General features: G+C 34.2%; 1 long non-coding RNA gene across 1 annotated transcript in view; it reads left to right on the top strand.

Moving 5' to 3' along the window:
* The first annotated feature begins 8,227 nt into the window (after nt 1-8,227).
* LOC149185801 (uncharacterized) overlaps nt 8,228-12,528 on the top strand; it is a 42,355-nt gene continuing 38,054 nt past the window's right edge. Inside the window, exons 1-3 of the long non-coding RNA XR_016255661.1 lie at nt 8,228-8,384; nt 8,579-8,983; nt 9,178-9,310. This is a non-coding gene — a long non-coding RNA (uncharacterized LOC149185801). The remainder of the gene's footprint in view (nt 8,385-8,578; nt 8,984-9,177; nt 9,311-12,528) is intronic.

Genomic DNA, 12,528 nt, shown 5'->3' with positions numbered 1-12,528 from the left:
GAATTGCTTCCTATATCTAGCACCAAAGTGTCAAGTGATGGTTGCAAAGGGGGGAACGATAAATTGCTCTGGAAAGTCCCATAATATCAAGCTATCCATGGGAGAATATGTATTGAGAATCCTAATGCTTTCCATTCCAATGCAAGGTGCTAATGTTGTACTGGGAGTCCAATGGCTACAATCCTTGGGTACAATAGCTTTTAACTTTCAAGAACTTTTCATGAAATTTTATGCGGAAGGAAAGGAAGTTGAATTAAGGGGTATTGCAGGGAAACCGAGAAAGATAATAAGCTCTAACGGTATCACAAAGCTTCTAAAAAAGGAACAACGGGGTGTAATTGCACAATTATGTTCGCTAGATGTTTCCACATCGAAATCATCTATTTCTCCATATCTCCAAAAAGTCTTTGATAATCATTCCAAGGTATTTGAGACTCCCAAAGGTCTCCCACCTATTCGTGATCATGATCATGCTATTCATTTGATTCTAGGAAGTGTTCCTCCAAACAGCAGGCCGTACAAATATCCCTATGCCCAAAAGAGTGAAATTGAATGTATGGTTGCAGAAATGCTTGAGGTTGGTATAATTCAACCTAACCAAAGTTCTTTCTCTCCTTGAGTAGTATTGGTGCACAAGAAGGATGGATCATGGCGCATGTGTCTGGATTATAGGGAGCTCAACAAGCTCACTATTAAAGATAAGTTTCCCATTCCTATCATTGATGAATTATTGGATGAATTGCATGGATCAATTTACTTCACCAAGTTAGATCTTCATTCAGGATATCATCAAATCAAAATGAAGACTCAAGACATTCTGAAAATAGTATTTAGAACTCATGAGGGTCACTATGAGTTTTTGGTTATGCCTTTTGGCCTTACCAATGCACCTTCTACATTTCAAGGTTTGATGAATTCCATTTTCAAACCCTTCCTTAGAAAATTTGTGTTAGTATTTTTTGATGATATACTAATCTACAACAAATCTTGGAAGGATCATGTTGAACACGTTGACAGGGTGCTACAACTATTGGAGGAGAAACAATTATATGCAAAAAGATCCAAACGTTTCTTTGGAGTACAAGAGGTGGAATATATGGGTCATATTATATCTCATGTAGGAGTTAAGGTAGACCCTAGCAAAATTAAAGCCATTAAGGAATGGGAAATCCGCACATCCATAAAGAATTTGCAAGGATTTCTCAGGTTGACAGGATATTATCGCAAGTTTGTTAAGAATTATGGGAAAATAGCAGCACCTCTAACAACATTGTTGAAGAAATATGCATTTTCATGGACTCCATAAGCAACAAAGGCTTTCAAATATCTTAAAGAGGAAATGTGCCAAGCATTGGTATTAGCTACACCAGACTTCACAAAAACCTTTATTGTGGAATGTGATGCTTCTGGAAATGGAATTGGTGTTGTTTTAATGCAAGATGAAAAACCCATTTCTTTTGAAAGTCGTCTAATCAAGGGATATATTTACACAAAGCTATTTATGAGGAGGAAATGTTGGCAATACTACATGTACTTAAGAAATGGCGACCCTACCTAATGGGAAGACACTTCAAGGTAAAAACGGATCATGATAGCCTTAAATAGTTTTTAGAACAAAGATTATCCTCTCAAGAACAACAAAAATGGGTCACAAAGATGTTGGGTTATGACTTTGAAATCATATACAAAAAAGGGAAGCAAAATGTTGTGGCAGATGCAGTCTCAAGAAGGAATGAGGATGTGGAAGGATTGTTATGTGCCATTTCTATTATCCAACCAGATTAGATAAATGAAGCAAGGGAGGAATGGAAGAATGATGAAGAAGTGTGGGAACTTATTCGAAAGTTACAACAAGATTCCAGTACATCTTATACATTTAATTGGAAAAATGTTTTTTTATGGTACAAAGATCGCTTATACCTATGTAAGAATTCCCAACTCAAACAAAAGATTCTTTTGGAATTGCACGCTTCTCCCTTAGGAGGGCACTCAAGATTTTTAAAATCTTACCACAGGGTTAAGAAGGAATTTTTTTGGGATGGCCTTAAATCGGATATTCAAAATTTTCTGGTGGAATGTTTGGTATGCCAAAAAAATAAAGCTAAGACAATTAAGACACCAGGTCTATTACAACCTTTATCCATTCCAAGCCAACTTTGGGAGGAGGTTTCAATGGATTTTATCATAGGTTTACCCAAGTGTGAGGGAAAGAGTGTCATCATTGTGGTAGTTGACAAACTTACCAAGTATGCACACTTTTGTGCATTATCACATCCATTTAAAGCGAGTACAGTTTCTACGGCATTTATGGAAAAATTCAAAAGATACATGGAAACCCAAAGATTATTGTGAGTGACAGAGATCCCACTTTTACAGGAAATCTTTGGACAGAATTATTTTCTTGTCTTGGTACTCAGTTAGCTCATAGCTCATCTTATCATCCTCAATCTAATGGGAAAACGGAGATAGTAAACAAATGTTTGGAAGGATATCTTTGTTGCTTTGTATCTGATATACAGATAAAATGGGTCAAATGGTTGCCTCCAGCTGAATGGTGGTATAACACTTCCTTCCATGCTGCAACAAAAATGACCCCATTTATGGCACTTTATGGATATCAGCCACCATCCATGACATCATATTTTAGAGAAAATTCTAAGGTTCAAGCAGTGGAACATCACATCGAGCATCAACAAGAAGTTCTCCAACTCTTAAAGGATAACCTCGTGTTGGTGCAGAATAGAATGAAACAATAGGCAGATCAACATCGCAGTGAAATAAGTTTTGATGTAGGTGATTGGGTATTCCTATGGCTACAACCATATAAACAAATGTCCCTCAAGCAAGCTAAGAAGGATAACAAATTTTCACCAAAGTATTATGGTCTGTACAAGGTGTTGCAAAAGATTGGTACTATGGCATACAAATTGGAGCTTCCTGCAACTTCTCGAGTGCACCCAGTTTTCCATGTTTCATGTTTAAATAAGGTTATAGGTGACAAGCTCCGAGTTCACACAATATTACCAGAACTTGACGAGGAAGGAAAAATTATATTGGAACGAGAAGTAGTCATAGAAACAAGAATTTGACAACTATGAAATCGATCCATTTCAGAGTATTTCATCAAGTGGAAGAATTTATCCGCTGAAGATTCCACATGGGAGGATGAGAATTTTATACAGAAGCATCCAAAACTATTCAAGCGTTGAGGTCAACACTTTTTTGAAGGAGAGGGGCATGTTAGGTCCCTATAATACTAGTGATGCCCCCATTAATATTATAGTTGTATCCCTTATTAATATTGTTATGCCCCTATTGTCCCCATATTGTTATTACTATGCCCCATAGAAACCATCTATTGTTATTTTTGTGCCTTTATATTATTATTGTTAGGTCGGCTTGGTTATATTGTGACCCCTTAGACTCCTATATATAGAAAGGAGGTTTTTTCATTTGAATCATCCAAGAATTGTTCATTTATGTAATGTAAAGGAGGTTGCCCCCTCGAAGAGGCTGAATTCTAAGGCGTTGATCTATCTTTTCTATCTTTGTGTGAGCTAGTTTCATAACACTTATGGTGACAAGGATATGATGTACTATCTGATTTGACCATGCAACTCATTGAAAATACATCACTGAATTGTCCCAATAATGAAATACCAAACCAATTATTCCCTTTATCCATGACTTGGATGACACATTAACCCTAGACTTACTAAATCTAGACCTTTTAAGAACTTGATAACTTGATTTCTTTCACCACTCAAAACTTTAGTATATCCTATCCTAAATTGACACTAAGACTTGATCTCTATGAGGTCATAGCAAGAATTTACAAATTAACCAAAATAATAAAAAGACCAAACTTGACTTTGATTACTATAAGGTAAGACTCTAACAAATATGATGTTTCTATTGTATCATCTACAACCATTCATCAAGAGGTAACAAGTCTTCATCAAATTTAGCATCAACAAATTGAATTGTTGGATTGAACATAACATTGACTGCTCCAATGGTAGCTTCACTCTCATCAACAAGCAATGTTGTTGGATTCACCAAATTGTCATTAGTAGGTTTTGTTGCTAGATTAACCAAATTGTCATCAACAAGCTTTGTTGCTAGATTTACCAAATCGTCATCCACTTTTAGTTCTTCATAGTGGAATTCACGAGCATCTATGTGCTCCTTCTCTTCTTCTTCTGCAAATTCTACCTACACATCATCCACTTTTGGGTGAGCAAAGTGGGATTCAACAAAATTTTCATCTCGTTTTAGATATGCTACTATGGAACCACCTTAATCTTCAACTTCAATGCTCCCCCTTACACCAAAAATCCTCTCAAGTGTGTTCCAAGCCTCCTTGGTTGTCTTTTCATCTATAATTAGGAGTAGAGTGTTGTCATCTAAAAATTATTTTCTGCATTTTAATGTGAAGGAATTATTTTTCCTCTTCACTTCAAATTCTTCCAAAAAAGGCTTCACACATATGTAGTGCTTGTTTCGAATTTCATAGTCTCTTGGAATTTCCCATTTTTTGGCCACTGACATAATGCAATTGAACAAGAAAATGTACTTGTAGACATAGCTGTTGTCTAGAACAAAAACATCTTTCCAATGATTTCTCTGTTGCTCAAGGTTGAAAAAAATGGGTCTAGAAATTTTCACAGGGGTGAGGCTTTCAAAAAATATTTTATAAAAAAAATCCCGCCCAAAGCTAATTGGAACAATGCCCCTTTATTCTAATCTCCTTTTCAAAGCTTTAAAAAACCTCCTTAAAAAAAATGCAATGCTCCCTTTTTTTCTATAATTCAAGTTCTTGTTTAAAACAAACATTGATTAAGAAACCCATTTTTTTTTAAATAAGGCACTCAAAAACATTTCAAGAGCAGTCAAAACATTTCAAATCTCCCTTTACACCTTTTTTTTAAATCCCTTTTTTAATAAAAAAACTCCTTTTAACATGAATTTTAACTCATTAAAAAGAGAATTTATTAAAAAATATGACAACAACCTTTATGTTTTTTTTAAAACATACCACGAACATTCACAGATTCACTCATTTTCCTTCGTGCAAAACAAATTCATGGTCGTTTGAACTTCATGCAAAGATGACTTCATGGAGCCCTTGATAAACGTCATATGCTCCTTTTTTATTAAAAACATTCGTGATCCTCGCAACTTCTGATAGAGATAAATTGCACAATTTTGCGCACTTTCTCAACTTAGTTGCATCAATTTCATTTTTGCTGAGGTGCTAAAGTAATGGAATGTGTTTTCTTTACAGATGCACAATTGGCACATTTCGTTTTCTTCATAGGTGTGAAATTCAAGCTACTTTCACACTTTTTCCTTGGCCTCTTGTCTATGAAATGAGAGGACACTTGCTGCAAGAAATTTGAGATGTTTCTCTCAAAGAGTCTCATTTAACTTGACTAAATGAAACTGAACTAGGACACTTGGATGGATGGTTTTGACACCTAATAAGTGGTTAGTGTTAGTTTCTCCAACACCTATGATATTCAATCATTGACCCCAGAAAAGTTTGAGAAAATGAATTTTCTTATGAATAAAAATAAGCTTGAATGGGATGGGGTAACTCAAAACTTGACTATCTCATTAAGGAAATTTACAAGCTTGTTCATAGGCTTGATAAAGTAAGAATATGATGTGAGACCAAATAGTATACAAGCACTACTATAAGGACTGTCTTTGATTTGGTCCCAACATAAAGCATGGATATGTGATCTTAAGCAATGATAATCATTGGAATGTCCAACTTGCATGAAAGTTACACAAGGGTATGGATAAGACATGAAAGGTTCTCTCACAAAGTTCAATATCTCCCCAACAATCTACTACATTACCAAGCAACCACATCAAGTCTTGTCACATTTCCATATGTTATATTGCCATAAAAATATCAAATAACAAAGTCATGTGGGAATTGTAAAAGTCAATATGAGTGTAAAGGTCATGAAGTAGTAGAAGAGTCATGGGGGAGTTCAAGGATCAATTTCCCATTTCTATAAATGTCTCCTTGTGCCTCTAAGTAAGGGGGATTTTGGCAGGTGAGACCTTTAGCATAGTTGTTAATACTTAGGTAGGTGTGAGCACTATAGCTCTTGGTGATTGTAGACTGAGTTGTGGTGAGGCAAGGAGGCTATCTTAGAGATGATATGAGCATTGCACCTTCCACTATTTGATTTTGATGGACCTGCAATACATGTACTTGGATTTCCAGTAGTATCAATGAGAAGCTCTTAATTCTTGGCATGGATTCTTGTGCATTCATCTGTTAGTTGTAATGGCTATCCAATAATCCAATTATCTGTGCATGTTTGCATTCATGTGAATTATATGTTGATGAGATAATTCATGTCTTATTGCTCATATGTCCATTAGAATATTCACTCTTTCATTTCACACTAATGCTAGTATTGAGTTCTAAACTAATTTGCAATTAACCTATAGTACTTTCTTATTCTACTATGTCTAAGATGGTTTTCTAGCTGACTTCTCTTGAGATGTACTTCTTCTTGTTGTTTTGTTGTTATATTCATGTATTTGGTATTACAAGTTTGTCATTTGTGGACTATTTCGTCCTCATTCTCTAGGTATTTCAAACTTGTCTTCACCCTAACATCTCTTCACTTGAAATCCAAGAGAAAACAATCATGGTGGATTTCATGCCCACATATTGGATGAGATTCCTATCCCAAAAGTTCTAAGGTCTAATTAGGACTTCACACGATGAAGATCCCTTTTTTTTAAGTTGGCAATACAGGTTGCCCGCTCAACAAGCTTGTATGTTGATGTCACCATCTCTTGGCCTGATTTTAATAGTGAGATAGGCTAATGTATACAAATCATGTATACCATTACATAACGCAAAGCCTTAATTTGTCCATGAAGTCCTCCACATTAGCTTTAGAATATCTACAATCTCAAACTTTCTCCTAAAAACAATGTTAGGGTTTAAAGGAAGGGCTTCATGAAACTTCATGAAACCCCTTTTCAACCTAAAACAAATATAAGGGGGCATGCCATGGGCTTTCCACCACCCAAGCTTCAATTCAAATGAATGGTTTAAAAAACTAAATAAGAGGGAAGATGATGAGCTATTGGCAACTTCAATTCATCATGCACACCCAAAGAATTCTCTTAGAATAATCAAGGTTTTGAATTCAAAATTTCTTCCTTAAATGTTTACATTCCTAGTCTATTTATGAATCCAACTAATATTATTGCATAGAAAGACTTGAAAATGCTATATATTATTTTACAAGATAAACTATGTATATCCTTAAAGACATTACCACTAAAAATGTATTTCTAAAAAGATAATTAACAAAGTGATTTTGTTCAAATAAATTTTCAATAACTTAAAAAAGAAAATAATCATTATAAAAATGACCAAAACTAAAGTATTTTGTGAATAGAAAGTATAAGACACACAAAATACACTGATTTTCATTAAAGAGTATACAGTGACAAGTGATACGATTCAAGATTATGGTAAAAAGTCATTGCAAGAGGAGAGTCCCGTCCTATGATAAAAGTAAAAGAATAAGAGTTCAAGAAAAGGGTCCGATGATAAAAGTAAACATAAGCACTTCACTCCAAATTCTTACTACCTCCAATAATTCATAGCTGCATTAATTCACGTTTGCTGATTTTTCAACGAATTAAATGACATAGGTAATGTTCTAAAACTACTCCACGCCAAACCATAAAAAATAAATCATCTGCTCTAAGTCAGTATACTATTTATTTCTAGTAATAGAGTCATTAGTTGTCTCTTGAAAAGTGTGTGTATTATTTTCATTGTACTATTTACTTCGAATAATATAGTGATTAGTGACTCTGTCCGGAAAAGTGTACTGATTTGTTCTATCTATTCAAGAGTGTATGCGCATTATTTTTTTTAAAGTAAAAAAGCTGGCATCTTTTCACTATTATTTTTCCTTGCGCTGAAGACGAATAACTCGTCTGCCCAATTGCACGAACGCGAGTCGTTATATCGGTAGATAGGGCAAAGATTTTCGTGTTTTTCTGCTGAATAAGAATAACCCGTCTCTGTAGAGGGGCCAAAATTTTTGTTTTTCTAAGCTGAAAAGAATAACTCGTGTGCCCAATTGCGCAAATGAGAGTAGCTACATCTGTAAAGAGGGCAAGGAATTTTTTTTGGCTGAAACTTTCTACCCTATTGCGCCAATAAGTGGAAATAGCTACATCTGTAGATAGGGCGTCCATCTATGTCATCCTCCTGACGCTGGAGTTTGCATAATGGAGTTTGGAGTTCGCCTGCTTCTATATAAGACAGCCTATGGCATTGTATTTCTCACCTCTTGCTTACGGAATTTGACCTACTCCAGTTGTAGGTATGGTTGTATATTTCGTGTAACCTAGGTATTGTTGTCTATTTCTATTATGTCAGATATCAATGATTTGCTCATATTCTATGTCCACATTATGCATTGATGCATAGTTACGAATGATTTGCTCATCATGTTATGTATTGATGCACACTAACTTATCAATGTCCACGTTATGTATTGATGCACTTTTTTTGCAGAAGTGGGATTTGTTGGCTTTGAAGGCGTTCCAGTTTCACCTTATTGATACCATCCAGTATTCTTACTAAGCCAACAAGATGAGCAATTTCCAACAGGCAGGGCGGAACATCAGCGGCAACAACAACAAGGTCGACCGCAGGCACAACAGCGGCGACAAGAACGTCGTCGGCCGCAACGCCAAGATCCAAGGCAATCCCATCATCGGCGACAACAGCGGCAACAAAACCAACAGCGGCAACAGGAACACCAGGATTCACGGCAATCCCGTTAACGGCCCCATCAACGGAAATCCCATCATCGGCAACAACAACAACAGCAAGAGCAACAACATCTTGAACAGCAACAACGAAGACGAGGGCGGCAGCAACAGCCCGATCACCTTCTAGAGCAACTTATAGTACCAGGTAATGGCGACTTAAGCAGACCAACTTAGACTAAGTGGCTTTTGTTTTCCTCTCTAAAATTTATGCTATGCTCTTTATTCAGCGCAATATATGCACAAATATGTCATGGGTTATGATTTCGGTTTCTTTTCATCTGCAGAAAGACCTAATGATTTTCTTTTCTTTTGCTTAATTACACTGTTATTGCTTTGCAGGTATGGGAAAGAAAGAATATATACAGTCGAAGATTATCTGTTTATTCGACTATCTGTTTATCTATGATCTATGACTGACTATGTGTTGATATATAGATAGTTTAGAGATAAATAGTCTATTTATATAAATAAGGCATCTCCATATCAATTCACCCGCTGAATGGGCATGGCCATGGACTGTTATGTCATTATGGTCAGATATATATTGTAGTTTTGATGTATGAATTAGCAAACTACATGCCTGGTTACTTTGTTTTTAATGGCTCTGGTTGTCTTACTTTACTTCACTTTAGGATAAGTTACGTGAAAGAATAAATAAATAAATAAATAAATAAATTCAAAAATTATTGACCAAAATTAAATTTAAAATACATATTTTCTTAAATGTAATTATTATTATATATTTATATACATAATGAAGTATTCCCCTAAACCATCGTTCGTTTTGATATATTTTCTAATATCATTAAGTTAAAAGCCAAGTTCACTATGTAATTGGTATATTCTAATAAAACTTTTTCACTTATAAAGTTACTAATATCATTAAGTTAAAAGAGGAGTTCACATGGAATTTCTATATTTTAATAAAAAGTTTTCACTTATAAAGTTATTTTAAAGCATATTTTTTATTTCTAACTTTTGAAAAAAATAATAAAATTGCAATGTTTTCGCCATTTCATATCAACTTCCATAGTCAAATAGGCACGGCCATAGATAGTTATGTCATTATGGTCACATTAGCTTATGCAAAATTGATGTGCACAGCATTCACATTAGAGTTGGAAATGGATATATTGTAATTCTGATTTAAGTATCATTAACGAGTTACTTTGTTTTAATGTTTTTAATGGTTTGATGCTCATACTTCATAATAAGTTAATTCAATAACTAATTAAATAAATTTAAAAATTTAATTCTTATTTAGCACTAATCTCACTTATTCTATGTTTTAAATCATGTAAAGTGATAGAGTGATTTATAATAGTGGAATTATATTTATTTGAAAGATAATGCTTTTATGCTCAGTTTGGAATTGGTTTGAGATTTATAGGAGGTAGTTATTGGATCTAAGGTCAACTATACATGTAATGATTGTTTGAAGATTTGGAGAGTATCTTGAGACTTTTTAGTGTTAGGAACTAACTTTTATGCTGAGCTTGGAGTTGGTTTGAGATTTATAGGAGGTAGTTATTGGATCTAAGATAAATATATATGCAATGATTGTTTGAATATTTGGAGAGTACCTTGAGACTCTTTAGTGTTCCAAACTAATTCCATGCTAGTAATTTATGAGTCTTGTTATAAAGTGGAAATATGGACTTATATATGTAATGTAATTGAATGAAGTGTGTAATTGAGAATATGGTTTTGTGAGTATTTGTGAATACTATGTCTAGAATTTCAAGTTCTAAACATAGACTTATATATATAATGTAATTGAATGAAGCCTGTAATTGAGAATATGGCTCTGTGAGTATTTGTGAATATTATGTATGTAATTGAATGAACTGTGTAATTGAGAATATGGTTTTATGAGTATTTGTGAATACTATGTCTAAAATTTCAAGTTCTAATTTGGTATCACAGTTTTGGTCAAGAAGATGGTGAAGTAGTAAATTTCATAATCTTTAGTAAATAGATTAATGTAGGTCATTGTAGGCCTATGTATGTATTCTTTGTGGATTTGTAGATCTCTTTGTTCTTTTTAAGTTCTGTTGTAATGAGATCTTGATCAAGAAATGGTGCAGTCTTCAAAGAATGGCTACATATTGAGAATATCGCACAAGGAGATCAAAGGATACTTCTATGTGGCAAAGAATGCAAAGAAAATATACAGAGAAAGAACTCGAAATTGGAATGGAGTGAACCACTCTTATCATTATTCAAAATTAGTTAAATAAACTAAAAAAAGAATAATAAATGATGTTTGGTCAATTCAATGTCCTTGAATTGGAAATCATAAATTGTCAACCAGGGTGCATAGACTAATGAAGTACAGGTGCACAGGTGCACAATATGTGCTTAGAAGTTATTCACTAGGTCGTTATGTATTTGTCAAGATATAAACTTAATATGGGGCAATGTTTTTCAATTGTATTAGTGTTGTAATTCTTACGGATGTTGATTAAGTTTCCTAGGAATTAATCTCTATCCAATTAGTTTGTAGATGATTTGAGGGTGATTTTACTTATGTTAGATTGTTGGGATTTTTGATCTTAAATCTCTTTGTTGCAGCTCCTAATTCTCTAAGTGCAAAAAGAAACCTATTCTATCATCTATGAAGGAATACTGCTGAACTCAATTGTTTTAGGAGAGGTCTTCTAACTTGTTCAATTTCTGCTCAAACAAAGTAATCTAAGCAACATCTATGAATTGAACACACTTCAATTATGCTAGATAATAAGCAAAGGAAATAATTGTGCACTACTAGGTATAAAGCAAATTAGATAACAATCTAAGATAGGTATAAAGCAAATTAAAGTTCTTATGAAGATAATAATTCGAGATCATTATAGAGCATTATCACACAAACAAAGCAATTGAAGAATTAAAGGAAATAAAATTGTATTTGATTAAATCTTGCCACTATTTGTAGGGGGCCTGCACATAGTAGTTCAGAGCTTGAAATCAATACAACACTTGCACACAACAACCAAATTCATTCACACGAAATTCACAAATAACAACGCATCCCATGAAACTGTCTTTTTTCTATTTCAAAAGCAAAACTTGCCTGATCTAGGGTTATGTTCTACGTTAATTTGTCCATTGGCTCGAAGTTTGACCGCGATCTCATATGCCTCTTTTAGCAATCAGTTTCCATTGGATATGAAGGTATCCATGAGGGAGTCATCCTTTATCCATCTGCACCTTTCGCTACTGACCTGGAACTCTAGTGAACAATGAAGACAACTATGGAATCCTAGACTAGCTGCGGAAATAGTTTGATTCAGTAACCAATTACAACTTTAATTAAACAATAGGTTATACAGTTCAATATGAACAAGAAAAAATACTAATGCATATCTTCATCAAAACCTAGTAGATATGGCTTGATTAAGTGGTAAATATATATGAAAAAGAGAGGATCATTGAACAAAAAAGGATGTCATGGTAGGACAATCTTCAGACTCTACATTCCCCCATACTGGAGATGTTGCATGTCTTCATACACTTCTTCCTTGTCTTCTTCTTGTGTCTGTTGTTTGTCATCTCCCTATTTCATTGTTTTCTTCTTTTTGGTAGAGATTGGCATTCTAGGCTTCCTCCTTAGAATTTTGTACTTTAAAGTGGTTATCTCTCTCATAATTCCGTTCTCTTTCTTTAGCTTCTTGTTTTTCTTATACCACA

This window comes from Pinus tabuliformis, chromosome 3_1 (genome assembly GCF_031772625.1).
Source record: "Pinus tabuliformis cultivar Carrire ecotype Pingquan chromosome 3_1, CPIR1, whole genome shotgun sequence".
NCBI classification, from domain to species: domain Eukaryota; kingdom Viridiplantae; phylum Streptophyta; class Pinopsida; order Pinales; family Pinaceae; genus Pinus; species Pinus tabuliformis.
This window is presented reverse-complemented; position numbering and strand designations above follow the sequence as displayed.